The sequence below is a fragment of the Scyliorhinus torazame genome, chromosome 21 (assembly GCF_047496885.1).
Source record: "Scyliorhinus torazame isolate Kashiwa2021f chromosome 21, sScyTor2.1, whole genome shotgun sequence".
In the NCBI taxonomy this organism is placed as follows: Eukaryota; Metazoa; Chordata; class Chondrichthyes; order Carcharhiniformes; family Scyliorhinidae; genus Scyliorhinus; species Scyliorhinus torazame.
The window spans coordinates 47,163,145-47,181,077 of record NC_092727.1 but is presented as its reverse complement, the minus strand read 5'-3'; the positions used below and the strand labels follow the sequence as shown (position 1 = coordinate 47,181,077).

Below are 17,933 nucleotides of genomic sequence, written 5' to 3'. Positions count from 1 at the left end.
AATTGACATGGCGCTCGTACCATGTGCAGGGGCAACGCAGATGGCCTCAGTGAGGTTGGAAGCATCTGCCTTCAGCCCCGTGCTCTGCATTTCCTCACAGGACAATGTAGCCTTTCAAATACAATCCAGATGCCATCATTTGGGAAGTGATCTAATTTGCAATGCATAAAAAGTATCTATAAATAAATTGCTTGCATCTCAGATATTTAACACTCTAGCGGATCTAGATTAGAACATAGGCTGCTTCAGCGCAGAAACAGGTCAGTCAGCCCAACTGTGTCCATGCCAATGTTCTCAAGCTTCCTTACACCTTACTTCATCTAATCCTCTCATCATAATCCCCCCCCCCGTTCACTATTCCTCTGTAGAAATACCTTGGTTTAACAGACCGGTGCTGCTATGAAGGCTTCCTGCAGCTGTTTTGAGCAGATAGGCAGTGAGGGGAGATGAAGTTTAAACTAACAGATCCACCATAGGCACGCACTATCAACAGGTCCCACCTCAGTGGTGGGTGAACACGGACTCTTTACCAGCTCAGACACCATTTAAGATGCTCACAAATGGTCCCCTCAGGGATTCCCAGTCACTGACCGTACCCAACATGCTCGACTAGCTAGGACTCACATCAGAAGAATTTCTTGCCTTCAGAAATCCAGTAGGGCTCTCGTTGTCTTTTAAGAGCGGTAATGCCGCCCATCACTGCGGAAGATCAAATTCCAAAGTTGCACCAACACCCTTTGTGTTTCTACGGCATGAGCTCAGGCCCATGGAGACGGTGAGCGCGTTTCAGCAGACTCAAGTTAAGGTCCCCTGAGTGGCTCGTTTGGGCTGGTGGGGGGGGGGGTAGTATTCCTCACATCTGCAGCACCAAGAAGCATTCTGCTATTCCAGGGCACTTCGCCAAGGAAATTCTCTCCGCCGAGGCCACACTTGAGAGGGAATTCCTGCTAGCGAAAGGTTTCTCGCAGATGGGGCACCCTTTTCACTGGCTGCCCGGATCTCTACACCCCACCCCCATTTTTGTGAGCCCCCCCCCCAACATTGGGAGGTCCCCCGGGAACACCATCCAACCTCCCCTCTACCATGCCAGCCTGGGCACCATGGTCGTGCCAATCCAAGCATCCTGTCCGTGCCAACATTGAGCAACCTGGCCATGAGCATCCTGGCCATGTCAACCCAGGCACCTCCAGGGTACTCAAGTGCCAGGAGTGCCAGGGCTTCATGCTGCCATATCCCCAACCACCTGAGGTCTCCAATGGCCTCGGATTGAAACTCGCACGATGCTTTGAGCATTGCGAATCTCGCAAGAAGCCTCTTACGAGATTCAACGGCCTTGTCTCAAGTCATTGAATCATGCCCGGTATGTCTGCAAGGATAAAAGTCTCCTCTATTAAACATCTGAAGATTCCAGACCTGGAAAAATACATAATTTGTCCAACATCCAGGAGAAGTGGTGGGAGATATGTCACATGATCTCCCGCAAGTTACTCAAACCTGTAATATTGCCGTGTGGAACAGAATCCAGTCTACCATTTTCCCAGCCACCAGGTGACAGAAAGAGCGCTGTCCCCATCGACACTCTGTGTTACTGGAATGTAGGAACTCCTGTGAGGCGCCTAAAAGACTAATGCATCTCGATCTGCCTTCTTCCAGTACAGAAGTCACCGCTTCTGGAAGACGGATCACCCTGCAGCAGTTTCAGCCTGCGAACCTCTGAAGGAATACACCATTCGACTTTTAAGTCTGGACTCAGAGAACCATAAAATTCAGTGCAGGAGGTGACCATTCACCTCATCGAGTCTGCACCAACCCTCAGAAAGAGCACTCTATCCAGGTCCACTCCCTCACCCTATCCCAGCAACCCCACCTAAACTACACATCTTTGGACACGAATGGGCAATTCAGCATAGCCAATCCACCTAATCTACACATCTTTGGACTGTGGGAGGAAACCGGAGCACCCGGGAGGAAAGCCACGCAGACACGGGGAGAATGTGCAAACTCCACATAGACAGTCACCCGAGGCTGGAATTGAACCTGGGTGCCTGGTGCTGTGAGGCAGCAGTGCTAACCACTGTGCCACCGTGCTGCGATGAAACCATAACTCTTAGTTTTATCGTGGTCCTGCCCTGTACCCTTTTCTTTCCCTTATCCCTCTTTTACTGCGCGAGTGCAACAGGGGTGGATGCTGCAAAATCACTTTCCCCCCATTTTGGGCAGAATTTTTCTTTTATCCTTGTGCTAGCTCAGGTGAGAAAATCAATGTGCAGCTCATCACCTGCACAGCTGGCTCTTCTGGCCGTATTACCAAGCACTTAGAAGTAGCAAAATCCTGGAGGCAGCACGGTGGCACAGTGGCTAGATCGGGTTACTGGGTTACAGGGATAGGTTGGAGGCATGGGCTTAAGTAGGGTGCAGACTCGGTGGGTCGAATGGTCTCCTTCTGCACGGTAAATTCTGTCCCACACCGTCACATTGGCAGATGGAGACTGGAAAGACTGACAACATCGGGTTTCCAGAGATCGGGGCGCCGTTTTTAAAGCACACACCAATCTCACATTTTTTTTAAAAAGAGGAATAACTGCCCCACGGACACTGGGAACATCCACCCCTATGGAGCTCCAGAGGGGGAGTGCCAGGGGGCAGTGCCATGGTACTGCCCAGGCATGTCCCCTGCCACTCGGGGGCTGTGCGATCTTGGTGGGCTCCCTTTGCCTGGTTCACATTGTAAAAGTCTCGTTGTAAACCTCGTCGCATGACCCAAATGCGGGGAAATGATACAGCGGAGAAGCCCCATGGTTAGATGCTCATCTATTTAAGGAGATCCCCAACTTTCCCGGGTTTCGCTTGGTGGGAACCTCATTGCGCCAATGGAAGGGGGCAGTGAAAATCATGCCCCAAGATCCCGATGATGAGATGCCCGTTTTTGACTTTCTCAGAACTTTGAGCCCACATCACTGTTGCCCCGGGTACATAGTTCTGGTGCATACATGTTTAAAATGAACCAACCCTCTTATTTTACCCTATCTCAGGTTTGCTGTGGGGGTTAGTCACGAACGATCAGATCACTCCAAACTGACGGGTTGGGGGAAATATGCCACCAACTTTAAAGGGAGAAATCAAATCACAAACACATTTCTGTTTACCGACAGATAGTTAAAGAAGAAATCGGAGCCTTTTAAATTAGACACCCTCCTGTCTGTAACACTGCGCTTTTAGATGACATGTATTTAAATTCAGCATTAAAGAATCTGGAAATAAAATACTGGTACCAGTAAAAGTGTCAAGAGTGAAATTGTCATAACATTCCAGCTGAAGGAAATCTGCCATCCTTACCTGGTCTGACCGAGATGTGCCTCCAGTCCATAGCACAGTGATTTATTCTAAATAGCCCTCTGCAAGTTCCCATCCAAACCACACACCATCCTGACTTTGAACTATATCGCCCCTCCGTCACTGTCGCTGCATCAAAATGCTGGAACTCACTTGCTAACAGCACTGTGGATGTACCTACACCACATGGGCTGCAGCGGTTCAAGGCGATGGCTCGCCATCACTTTTCTCAAGGGCAATTAAGGATGGGCACATGACGTCTACATCCCGTGAAAGAATTAAAACTAAAATGGCTTAAAATCCATTTGGCTCAGGGAAAAACAAATTGGTGTCGTCAATGTGTCCACATCCTGAGAATTAATTAGAAAGCAGGTTCCCAGGAAGGGAGAAAATCAAAATGTTTAACACTCAATACTTAAAATGGTGATAGCTTCTACAAGGTGCGAGGTTTTCACTCAATGCTTTGAAATTTCAAAACGTACTTGTCCCAATTTTACCCCGTGGTCCGTGACAGTATCCGTGATTTCGTTTTTCTCCAACTACACCGCAAAGTTCTGACAGACTTTTAGCATTCGTTAGAATTTTGACACAGAACAGATCAGTCCGCAAGTAGCAAAACTGAAGACTGGGGGAGACCAGGGTGCAAGTGTTTGATGTAGTCCAAGGAAACCAGTTCACCATTATTTTCACACCAACTTTACCCTGTAAACTCTAGACTGGCAGATGAAGAAATGACAGGCAGCCATCTACAAACTGAAAATCCATTTCAATCTTCAGGTGATACTTATCGCAAAGTTAACTGGTTCTGGCAGCTTTCAGGCTGCACTGTACATCACCTGTGACTGATCTCAACCTCTGCATTCTTAACTCCTGAAACCACATTATGTGTCAATACAATAGGACTCAGTCTGAACCTGGAGCAACAACAAGGCCAAAATAGCAATTGCACTTCCCAAAATAACATCCCATAGACATAGAATTTACAGTACAGAAGGAGGCAATTCAGCCCATCGGGTCCACACCGGCCCCTGGAAAGAGCACCCTACTGAAGCCCATGCCTCCACCCCATCCCCGCAACCCCACCCAACACCATTGGACACGAGGGGCAATTTATCATGGCCAATCCACCTAACCTGCACATCTTTGGACTGTGGGAGGAAACCGGAGCACCCGGAGGAAACCCACGCACACACGGGGAGAACATGCAGACTTCACACAGACAGTGACCCAAACCAAGAATTGAACCTGGGACCCTGGAGCTGTGAAGCAACTGTGCTAACCACTATGCTACCATGCTGACAATGATATCCCTCTAAACCTCTGATAATAGCTGAGGCGGGGAATTGATTTGAGGGGCAAATGTTTACGTGGTGCCAATTCCGGTTGGATGTATCATTACCTCCAAAGTCACGTTACTGAAGATCCAACACATCTATTCTCGAGGCGAACAGCCTTGTGAAATGGGAAGCTGACAGTCTCATCATCAGGTGGTCGAATGATCATTGTTCATCAATCAAAATATTTTCTTCTTTCTAACACTGATACAATTAATCAACAGAAGTGTTCAAAGAAGATGAAAAAATACACTTTTTTTTCAATGTCCCGATGATTTTCCTCCCGGAATGCTCACAACATGTTTGGATTTGGATTTTGTCACGTGTACCGAGGTACAGTGAAAAGTATTGTTCTGCGTACAGTCCAGACAGATCATTCCATACAGGAAAAAAAAACATAGGGCACACATAAATGCACACTGTAAAGACATATACAGGCATGGGGTGAAGCATACAGGAGTGTAGTACTACCTAGTAGAGAAGATGTTTGAAGAGATCAGATCAGTCCATATAAGGGTCATTCAGGAGTCTGGTGACAGCGTGGAAGAAGCTATTTTTGAATCTGTTGGTGCGTGTTCTCAGACTTTTGTATCTCCTGCCCGGTGGAAAAAGCTCGAAGAGCACGTGGCCTGGACATTGATCTTTAATCCCTGTGGATTGGCAATCCTTCAGGCAAGAGACAATCAACTCTTCCACTGTGTTTAATGCTTGTAAAAGAGACCATCTCGTTCCCCCTTTTGGGAACTAGTGACTCTGTAATATTTTCTTGCGGTTACTTTTACACAATCATGTCACTACCAAGTACATCTTTCTAAATCCCATTAACAGATTATAAATCTGTTTGAACCAGATTGGACTTCACCATTCTGAAAAAGGTCTATCCAAACAATATTCCATGCATTTAAATCTCAATTCAATCCTTGGTGCGCTACAAATTGAATATTCATTATGCGCAGAGTAAGAAGTCTTACAACACCAGGTTAAAGTCCAACAAGTTTGTTTCGAATCACTAGCTTTCGGAGCACTGCTCCTTCCTCACTGCGATTGGAAGGGACTAGAGTGTCTTTAAAAACTCAGCTGAACTCTCCAAAGCAAACAGTGCCACCAACAGGAAGAGTGAAAAATGAAATGAAATGAAATGAAATGAATGAAATGAAAATCGCTTATTGTCACAAGTAGGCTTCAAATGAAGTTACTGTGAAAAGCCCCTAGTCGCCACATTCCGGCGCCTGTTCGGGGAGGCTGTTGCGGGGCATACATAAATGCACACTGTAAAGACATATACAGTCATGGGGTGAAGCATACAGGAGTGTAGTACTACCTAGTAGAGAAGATGTTTGAAGAGATCAGATCAGTCCATATAAGGGACTGTCAGCTTCCCATTTCACAAGGCTGTTCGCCTCAAGAATGGATGTGTTGGATCTTCAGTAACGTGACTTTGGAGGTAATGATACATCCAACTGGAATTGAATGATTTTAACTAAGGCCCAAGATGTACCAGTGATATCTAAATCAAATCCTGCATTATTGCAAGCTGCTAGTGACATGAAAACAATGACTACACTGATCGAAGTTCCACAGGGGGAGTATGGCCAAATTGACAATCTGTCCGTTCCGGGTTCAAGGACACTTTTACCCAAGACCAAACCGTTATCTTACTCTGAGACGGACCACGACATGCTGCTGGCCCAGATCCAAAAGCCTCTCATGGCAGCTTTAATAGACTGTGAGATTTTTAAACAAGAAAAGCCTATTCGGTTGAGCAACAAGCCTAGTGGCAAACAAAGTGTAGTATGGCTTGGCCCACTGAGCACCAAACAGCTTGGAGTTGAGGTGATGGAGCCAACAGCCTAGGTTTGAAACCATTTAAAAGATCTATCATCTAAAACCCATTTTGTCACTGGTTTAAGACCAGAACTGTCTGCAGCTTTAAACTTGATCCTGCCCAGACCTCAGTCCCAGTCCGAAACAGCAACTGCTGCAAAAATAGTACGTCAATCATTGCTTCCCCTCCTCCGTTAACAACAAATCCAACCCCTGTACTCACTTTGAAAAAGAATTCCAGAAAAGATGTGAAATTCCTTTCTCGTGTTGAAGACGGCCATTTTGCGAATTTCAGATTTCATGATTACAAACTGGACTCCTACGATGAAGGCCCACCTCCTGGCTACAGGGATATGCCCCAAGACACGTTTCGCCAAAAAGTTGCCAAGAACTGTTAACTTGAGAAAACTGTCATTATTTTGAATGTTGCCTTATTAATTTTAAGAAATTAACAAATCTTGTTAGCTGTGCTTTCTTTAACAGAGCTGATGAATCCATCTACAGAAAACCAAGTTCATTCAGTATATGATTGGTTCAGTCATATATTCAATAAGTTATTGTGGTTGATATTTTAAAATAAATGTTTAAAATTAGCCTGGAAATTAAAACTTCTGTCATGAGAATGTCGCTTTAAGAAATGTTTGGCTGCCCATGTTACTGCAGTGATGTCAGAGTGTGTGTGGAGCTGAGCTCTGGTTCTGCTTTTTAGTTTCACTTTGAGAAAAGCTTGGGTGTGTCTGTCTTTTTGGTTTCGTTTTTCAGTGTGTTGCAGCTGAAGTCAGCCAAAGCAGCTGTATTGTTGAGTTCTCTGCCATGAAGGACTATCTCTTAAACATTTGGCGAATTCAGAACTATAAATGTTTTCAATATTGAATGTAAACCCTGATGTGCTTCTGTTTAAAGGTTTGTTAAGTCTTCTGGGTGAAAAGGACAGCATCCAGATTACTTAGTGTTGTATTCTTTGGGGTGTGTATTTGATTTACTGGTTGCTAAGATGTTCACTGTTTGTTTTAGAAAGGTTAACTTGAGTTCATGGAATAAACATTATTTTGCTTTTAAAAATACTTTCCATTTCTGCTGCGCCATACCTGTAGAGTGAACCGTGTGCTCCCCATACCACAATCTATTAAAAGTTGTGGGTCAGGTGGACTCCATGAAACACTTTGGCATTCTCTAAACCCTGACCCATAATAATTGGGTGCTCGAGGGGGATAAAAGACTATGTATTGGATTGGCTTACTGAACTTAAAGACAGTGAGGGGTGAGCATATTGTGGTTGCTTTTCAGGTGTGGTATTTTAGTTTAAGTGGGGAGTGTGTTGTGGACAATGGCTCTTTCAAGGGCTCAGAAGTTTTTGAGGGTGGCGACGGTCACACGCAGTACCTTACGGACAGAGACTAAAAGCAGACTGTTAGATTTAGCAAAAACATTGCAGTTAACATTACCTGACAAAATGCGAAAAGATGAGGTAATTATGGCGGTGGCTAAGCATTTAAAGTTGCCTGAGCTACAGTTTGACTCATTGGAAATGGCAAAAATTCAGTTGCAAATTAAACAGATGGAACATGAGAAAGAATTAAAGCAGCTTGAATACGAAAGAGAGGAAAATGAAAAAGAAAGAGAAGGAGAGATAGAGGACAAAGAAACGGAGAGAGAAGAAAGGAGGAGAGAGTAGCCCTAGCAGAACAAAAAGAAAAAGAAAGGGAGATACAGATCAGGGAAAAAGATAAAGAGAGATAGTTTGAACTTTAGAAAATGGCCATGAAACATGACAGTCAGTTAAAATTGGCAGATGTAAAGGGAAACGTACAGTTGGATGATAGCGATGAGGATAATGAGAAAGAGCGTCATAGTCGAAGGCGTGGTGGGGTTCTATTTAAATATGTCCAAGCTTTGCCAAGGTTTGACAAGAAGGAGGTAGACGCCTTTTTTATTTCATTTGAGAAGGTAGCTAAACAAATGAAATGGCCACAGGACATGTGGGTATTACTGATTCAAACAAAGCTGGTAGGTAGGGCTAGTGAAGTGTTTGCATCACAAAGAATTTGGTCAAACAGACATGGAGTTTGAAAGGTTCAAACAGAGTAATTTTGATAGGTGGATAAGGGCTTTGAAAATAGACCAAACATATGAAGCTCTCAGAGAAATTATACTTTTGGAGGAGTTAAAAAATTCAATTCCTGATGTAGTGAGAACTCATGTGGAAGAGCAGAGGGTTAAAACTGCGAGATGAGCAGCCGAAATGGCAGATGATTATGAATTAGTTCATAAATCAAAGCTTGGTTTCCGACATCAGTTTCAGCCGGTGAGGGGTAGTAACTGGGGATATGAGAAATACTCAAGTGGTAAAAGTAAAGGTGATCTGATGGGAGATAAAAAGGAGAGTGTACCTCAGATTAAAAAAGAAATCCAGGAGGGTGGAAGAGACATGAAAAGTTTCAAATGTTTTCACTGCAATAAACAAGGCCATGTAAAGTCACAGGGCACGATGCTCCGAGCCCCGCACCGGGCCGGAGAATCGCCACAACCGCGCCACGATGCCGGCGCGCGATTCTCCGAGGTGTGGAGAATCAGTGCCATTTGTGCCAGAATACCGACCCCATGTTGGGTCAGGGCCGGCACGCGTAAGAAGTTCCCTGCATATGCGCATGATGGTGCAGCCCAACTACGCATGTGCAGGACTGAGCTGGCCCAACTGCGCATACGTGGGTTGGCGCGGTGCCCATTTGGCGCCGTGTAAGGAGGCTGGAGTGGCGTTAACTGCTCCAGCGCCGTGCTGGCCCCCTCTGGGGGCCAGAATAGGTCATGCCCGGGCCCTGTTCGCGCCATCGTGAAACACGATGGCTTTCACGATGGCGCGGACACTTGGCCTCACAGTGTTGGTGGTTGAAGAAAAGCACTGGGAAGGCTGATGTGGTAAAACAGGATAAGACAGTGGGGTTTGTTAGAGTGGTAAAGGAAAGCCCAAGTGAAGCGAAGGAGGTGCAAAAGATTGTACAGACTAATCAAGAAGTGATTGATAAGAAGGTGCCAGATCTCTTTAAAGAAATTACTTGTGTGGATAAAGTTTACTCATGTGTATCAAGAGGAGCAGGTAAAGAAGTTACAATTTTAAGAGATACGGGAGCTAGTCAATCTTTAATGGTAAGAGATGAGGAGTTATGTAGTTTGGGAAGAATGTTGCCAGAAAAGGTGGTAATATGTGGAATTCAGGGTGAGAGAAGTAGCGTTCCATTATATAAGGTAAGGTTGGAAAGTCCAGTGAAGAGTGGTGAAGTAGTAGTAGGAGTAATAGAGAAACTATCTTGTCCAGGAATGTAGTTTATCTTGGGTAATGATATAGCTGGATCGCAAGTGGGAGTGATGACTACTGTGGTTGGTAAGCCAGTGGAAAATCAGACAACTGAAGTGTTGAAGGACGAATATCCTGGGATTTTTCCGGATTGTGTAGTAACAAGGGCGCAAAGTCGCAGGTTAAGACAAGAGGAGACATCAAAGGGTGAAGATGAAGTGGAAGTGCAATTATCAGAAACGATTTTTGATCAGATGGTTGAAAAAGAACAAGAACAGGTGGAGGATGAGGCAGGAATATTGGCAGAGTTACGACAAAAAGATATAGAAATAAAACGGATGCATCAGAAACCATACACAGAAGAGGAATCTGAGTGTATACCAGAGTGATGTCTTCAGAAAATGGAGACCTTTATATATGCAGGCGGATGAAAAGTGGGCAGAAGTTCATCAAGTAGTATTGCCAGTAGGGTATAGAAAGGAGATGTTGAGAGTTGCACATGAGGTACCAGTGGGAGGTAATTTGGGGATAAGAAAAACTCAAGCTAAAATCCAGAAACATTTTTATTGGCCTGGATTACATAAAGATGTAGTTAAATTTTGTCAATCATGTCACACACGTCAAGTGATAGGGAAACCTCAAGCAGTGATAAAACCAGCGCCCTTAATACCCATTCCAGCATTTGAGGAACCTTTTACAAGGGTCCTAATCGATTGCGTAGGACCGCTTCCTAAAACAAAAAGTGGGAATCAATATCTTTTGACTATAATGAATGTGTCTACTACATAAGAGGTTTCCAGAGGCCATTCCACTATGTAATATTACAGCTAAAAAGATTGTGGAGGAGTTACTTAAATTCTTTACTAGACATGAACTACCCACAGAAATACAATGGGATCAAGGATCGAATTTTACTTCAAAGTTATTCAAAGAAGTTATGGATAGCTTAGGAATTAAACAATTTAAATCAACTACAATCCAGAATCACAGGGAGCGTTAGAAAGGTGGCATCAGACATTAAAGACAATGTTGAGGGCTTATTGTCAAGATTATCCAGAGGATTGGGATAAAGGAATTCCATTCGTACGGTTTGCAATTAGGGATACACCTATTGAGTCAACCAAATTTAGTCCTTTTGAACCAATTTTTGGTCATGAGGTAAGAGGACCACTTAAATTGATTCAGAAAAATTGGTGGGTGAGAAATCAGAAATTACATTGTTGGATTACATGTCAAATTTTAGGGAACGATTAAATAGAGCAGGTGAATTGGCTAGACAACATTTGAAAGTTGCACAAAATGTGATGAAATGGATCGCAGACAAGAAATCCAAAGTTCGTAGTTTTGCCAGTGGAGATAAAGTTTTAGTATTGTTACCAGTGGTAGGTGAACCTTTAAAAGCAAGGTTTTGTGGACCTTATCAGATTGAAAGGAAATTAAGTGAGGTGAATTATGTGGTAAAAACACCAGATAGAAGGAAGACTCACCGAGTCTGTCATGTGAATATGCTTAAAAGGTACTTTGAAAGGAAAGGAGAGAAAAAGGAGGTTTTAATGATTTTAACTCAAAGTGACAAACCAAATCCAGATTACTGTGAATTTGACGTACCTCAAATTAAATTGGAAAATGAGGATGTTCTTAAAAATTGGGATAAATTGTTGAGTTATCTTCCAGAGGAAAAACAAACTGACCTGAAAGAGTTATTGATATCACATGGGCAAGTTTGTGGAGATAAATTGGGAAATACTAAAATGGCTATACATGATGTAGATGTGGGAAATGCTGTTCCAATCAAACAACATCCATATAGACTTAATCCTTTAAAATTTGCACAGGTTAACGAAGAGATTGAGAGTATGCTTAAAAATGGCATATTTGAAGTGAGTTGCAGCCAATGGAGCTCACCCATAGTGATGGTACCTAAACCAGATGGTACCCAATGGTTGTGTTTGGAGTATAGAAAGGTTAATGCAGTTACAAGAACGGACTCTTATCCTATCCCATGTTTGGAGGATTGCTTTGAGAAAGTGGGACAATCAGTTTTTATTTCCAAATTGGATTTACTTAAAGGTTACTGGCAGGTACCTTTATCCGAAAGGGCGAAGGAGATTTCAGCTTTTGTGACTCCAGATGGTATATACCAATTCAAAGTTATGCCATTTGGCATGAACAACGTCCCAGCCACATTTCAACAGTTAACTAACCCAGTCGTTTCAGTATTACCCAATTGTGCGATATACATCGACGAGGTGTCATGAGAATGTTGCTTTAAGAAATGTTTGGCTGGCCATGTTACTACAGTGATGTCACAGCGTGGGTGGAGCTGAGCTCTGGTTCTGCTTTGAGAAAAGCTTGGATGTGTCTGTCTTTTTGGTTTCACTTTTCAGTGTGTTGCAGCTGAAGTCAGCCAAAGCAGCTGTACTGTTGAGCTCCCTGCCATGAAGGACTATCTCTTAATCATTTGGTGAATTCAGAACTATAAATGTTATCAGTATTGAATGTAAACCCTGAGGTGCTTCTGTTTCAAGGTTTGTTAAGTCTTCTGGGTGAAAAGGACAGCATACAGATTACTTATTATTTGGGGAGTGAATTTTATTTACTGGTTGCTAAGATGTTCACTGTTTGTGTTAGAAAGGTTAACTTGAGTTCATAGAATAAACATTGTTTTGCTTTAAAAAATACTTTTCCATTTCTGCTGTACCACACCTGTAGAGTGAGCCGTGTGCTCCCCATACCACAATCTATTAAAAGTTGTGGGTCAGGTGAACTCCATGATACACTTTGGGATTCTCTAAACCCTGACCCATAACACTTCAGACAATGTGGAAGCTGTTTTTTAAAAAAAACACAACTCTGATTGAAAGCAAATCTATGTTTCAAGAGCACACTGTTTTAAGACAATTGATAAGGAGTAATTTGGAAGCAATCCAACTTTTACTCCCAGTCCATTTGAGTGACATATATAAAAAACATTTAGCGATACGAATGGCACAATTCCAAGCTATACCCCCCTTTTTGTTTCTACAAGAAAATTAACCCTTTCAACAGGCTTTTGTGTATAATCCAGGAGATGTCAAAGACTTGGCAATTCACATCCAATACAAAGTTAAAAAAAACTTGACCTACACTCTTGGGGGTTGGCTTTCCAATTGGTTAGGTGGCACAGGAATTCACAACATTCAGGGACTTTTCCTATTTTGCATATTTGGACTTATCATTTACGTACTAATGTTACTGATAGATACTTTGGCTAATGCATACTTACCCATAGTGCCCCACCAATCCACATGGTTCATATTAATTCATATGCACCACTAGCCAATAACATCAAAATGGAATGTTTCTGTTGAACTGTTATTTACTGCATTATTATTCATTTATTAGTGAATTATTATTAATAATTGTATTACTAAATTACATAATCAATTTTGATAATCATTTTACCAATTATTACTAAATCACATACTCAACTTCAGTTATTTTACTGTATACTCATTTTATTTGTATACATTAAATTATTAATTGTTTATTAATGAATTATGTAATCAAGAGATCAATTTTTAATCATTATATAAATGTTTTAAGCAACACTAAGGAAAGAAAAGTTGGATCCATGCATCAGATGTGAAGCGCGCGTATAAGTATTAAGATCTGTAAAAATGTTTGCCGTAATATTCATTTTCAGTTATATGATTGGCTTTGTAAATGTTGTACCAGAACTGAATGAGAACACATTCCTTCAGACATCTAAGATATATGCTAAAAATTTCAACATCTCCAATTGTTGGGTATGCATTGCAACCCCTACTAACTCAGGAGAAGGTATTCCTTTCTTAACTATCCCCTTTAATGCTTCAGAAACAGCAGAATGGTACATCTATCAGAGTGTCCCTTGCTCTTTAGTGGTCCGTTCTAGAGCATATTCATGTGAAAAAGGAAGGTACAAGATTTATCTAAAGAAATTTATTAACTTATGGAAATCTGCAGGCTATCCACTAAACACCTTTTCAGGATGGCATCAACTTAAATATAACCCTAACAAAAATCCTAAATATATTAGCCTTCCAACTAATATTAAACAAAAAGCATCAATATGCCTTATTAGTAATCACTCTAAAGGGATGAAAATGGGCAATCATGTTTGTACTAATTATTTGGATATTAACACAGCTTATAAATGTACGCAAAATTTATTACAAAGAACTGAACGGTCCTCAACAATAACAGGCATACACAACATCACAAATAATAAAACATTTTCAGATCATTGGTACTTAGAAGATATTTACTTATACTCTGCTTATAATGAAAATTATTTTATTTGTAATGACAAAGCATATTCCTGGCTCCCAAAATACTGGTCAGGATCTTACTACTTAAGATACATAGTACCTGCCATCCGTCATCTACCTCATCTCCCTTATGTTTCAGAACCAACCACTCGAAGAAATAAACGTGCTATAACCTTACGAGACGCAATTTATGCTAAACGTATTCATTTTTATTGGGAAGTAAGAGTGACCAATGAATTGAATAAAATAACCATCATACAAAATGTAGCCGATTACACCGCCACTGCCCTAGATACAATTTCTGATGAAATGTGAGCAATTCGAACCGTGGCATTACAAAATCGAATGGTACTTGACTATGTGCTAGCCGAAAAAGGTGGCACCTGTGCCCTGATTGGTGCGGAGTGTTGCACTTTTATTCCAGATAACTCAAAGGAAGTTAAAGATCTGGCAGCACACTTTCAAAAGGAAGTCAAGAAACTTGACTCACCCTCAGATACCACTATCTGGGAGAAACTTTGCGGGTATTTGGGACCCACAGGAATGTCCACAGTAAGAATAATCTTTTTCTTCTGTGTAGCAGGATTCATTATTTACATGACATTCCTGGTAATCAAATGTAATAAACAACTATTCACCCAACAGTCAGAATGATTCACACTAATCCCATTGCACCACCATTAGATGAAATAGAACTGCAATATTATTGTTGAAATGTTACTGATCAATCAATTATTTGACTGTATTATTAACATATTGCTAATAGATTAATACTGAATCAGTAGAATCAAATTTGACTGATTAAATGTTGTTTTATAATAATGATTCTTTTAAGAATTATAGACCACGACAAAAGACATAACTTCAACAGAAGCACAAAAGCCTGACACATGCACAAACTAATTGTAGATTAAGACAACATTTTTGCTGACAAAATGAACAAGGTATTGTCCTAATGAACAGATTTTCAAAGTCAGTTTGACATTAAGAAATAAGCTGTACAGTAATTGAGATCAAGGTCAAGTAAGCACCATAGCAATATGAAGGCACCATTGTCCAGAATGTGGGTAATGCAAAGTCAGCAGAAATCCAGTAAAAACCAGTCTTGATAATAGCACAAAATCGCATCCATAGCATACACAAATATTCAAATATGAAACATTCAGAACTTATGTTGCCCATTAAGGATTGACAGTTAACCATCAAATACATTTGATTCTCACCCAAGCCAATTAGGATGACAGAGGTGTAGACAGATGGCTTCATACTGATAAAATTCTCCTTAAACATGATGGTCCGCACGGCCATCTTTATTCCGGGATCATTCTATACTTTGATTTAACTATTCGCTTTCTCTATTTTCATATTTTCACTTTTCCACTCTAACTCTTGAAGTAAATGCAAGCTGTTTTGCCGTAAGCAGGAAACCATTTCTGTATTATTTTGAAAGTTAAATTGTTTATAAGTTATTTCTCTTTAAGTTCTTTGCTAGCCGGACTTTATTGAGAATAGATTTAAGTTTCTCTCAATTATGGTCTTATGGTCTAATTATAATCAAGTAGAGGCAATAAAAGATTCTTATTTGCATCCAAGACGTTTAACTCAAATTTCTACTGAATTTTAGTGTTGCAAGACTTCACTAGATCCGCATGGTAGATCTCTTCAGGTGGGTACATTGGTGCGTGGCAGAGGGGTGGGGGATCCTGAAGGGTGCAGTGGGGAGGGGAGTGAGGTTGGAAAAATTGAGACTGGGAGTAGCAGTGATGAAGGCAAGAGTACTAACCTTTAATTCACCTCATGCTGGTTTTTCTGGTGGCCTCAGGCGCAAGCCAAAATTGGAAGAGGGAATAAGTTCACATGTTAGACCCCTTACTCATGTGTAATGGCAGAATACCTGCTAACTGACATAAAGATCTCCTTGGGCGAGATTTACTGGCTGTTACCACTGGCAGGAAATTCCGGTCCCACGCTAGCACACGGGTTTCCCAGTGATGAGGGCTGCTGTCACCGGGAAATCCTCCACCGCCAAAAAACACACGACAGGGTGATCGGTAAATCCCACCTTTTTCATCTTTACCAAAATGGCATCTGGCAACGTTCCCACCAAAATGTGCTGTCTGTGTGGGTTTCCCCCGGGAGCTCCAGTTTCCTTCCACGGTCCAAAGACGTCCAGGTTAGGTGGGGTTACGGTTATAGTGGGCCTAAGTAGTGTGCTCTTTCGGAGGGTCGGTACAGACTCGATGGGCTGAATGGCCTCCTTTTGCACCGTAGGGATCCCATGGAGAAACCTCCTCTGATCTGTCTCCATCCATTTGCATCCTTCCTTAAAGGAGACGGAAACTTCACACAGTATGAGATGCCACCTCAGTAAAGCCATGTATAATTGAAGCAGAACATCTTTACTTTTATGTTCAATTCCTCTCGTAACAAACTGTGAACGACTGTGTTGAGGAGAGGAGGCCCTGAATAGGACAGTGCTCTGGACAGTGCATCAGCAGCGAGCATTCTCTGTAAACAGTGTATTTCTTGGAATTATGCTGTGTCTGGAGGGTTGACACTACTTTGATATCAATGAAATAAACAAACCTTATTTTATAACCTTTGTGCAGTCCATGAGCTTAAATCAGACATCACATCTACGTAATAATAAGTTCCAAATTCTAACCACTCTCTGGGTAAAGATGTTGCTTCTCAAGTGTACTTTTGTTTCTTTAAGAGCAGGAACGCATGGCCTTTAATATTGCAGAATTAAAGATAGATGTTTCTTAGAAAATAATGCCCAGGTTTTGAAACATAACATAAGCTCTGACCTGTGAACAGACTCTCCGAGTTTAATATCGCTACACGAGAAGAACAGTTTGAAATGTACAAATGCTTGAAAATATTAGACTTTGTGCATCCTGAAAAGGGCTGTCCGCTGCCAAGCAAAATTAAACAGAAATGTATTTTAAATTGAGAGAACTATTGACTTGTTTATGGGCGAGTGACTCTGGCTCATTTCCAGGCAGAGTTCAAGTGCAAACTTTAGAATCAGAATTTCTATTCATAGTTGGCACGTCAGTGGCTAGGGGGTCACGATTTCAAGATGGTCAGCAAGAGAGTGAGATGAGGAGAAACTTCCTTGCTCAGAGTTGTTAGGATTTGGAGAGTGATGGAGGCAGATTCCATACGCGGTTTCAAAAGAGAGCTGGATATATAGTTGAAAGTGACAAATTGAGAGGGCTACGGCGATGGGAATGGGTAGCTCTTTCGGGAGCTGTTGCAGATGTGATCGGCCGAATAGCATCCTTCTGTGCTGTAAATTCTGTGATTCTATATTTCATTGTTGTAAAGTCTCCACTACACAATGAATAATAATAGTGTGCTACACGTGATAGATTGCAAGATATTCAGCTACTGAACATATATTCATATTCCTCTACATGTTAAACAGAATTATTGTATCTGCTACGAATGTGCTTCCTCAGTGGTTAACTGTGGCTTGCCTATTTGCTTCTTTTCCAGATTTGATATCTTCCGAACACTTTGTTGCCAAAGACATTTCACCATACTTAATAAGGACATGAACTTGATGTAAATCCTGCCTTAAATATTTTACTGCAGATATATGCACGGTATCAGTATTTGTTTTACATTCAATATAAATAAGTGGTTTCACAGGTAAACCTATCTATCAGAGACTCCAATGGCATGAAATGAAATGAAAATCGCTTATTGTCATAAGTAGGCTTCAATGAAGTTACTGTGAAAAGCCCCTAGTCGCCACATTCCGGCGCCTGTTCAGGGAGGCTGGTACGGGAATCGAACCGTGCTGCTGGCCTGTTTGGTCTGCTTTAAAAGCCAGCAATTTAGCCCAGT

At 41.9% G+C, this 17,933-nt stretch overlaps 1 protein-coding gene across 1 annotated transcript in view; it reads right to left on the bottom strand.

Annotated features, from left to right (window-relative positions):
• Nucleotides 1–17,933, bottom strand: part of fez1 (fasciculation and elongation protein zeta 1 (zygin I)) — a 166,415-nt gene that overhangs the window by 111,851 nt on the left and 36,631 nt on the right. The window lies entirely within an intron of this gene.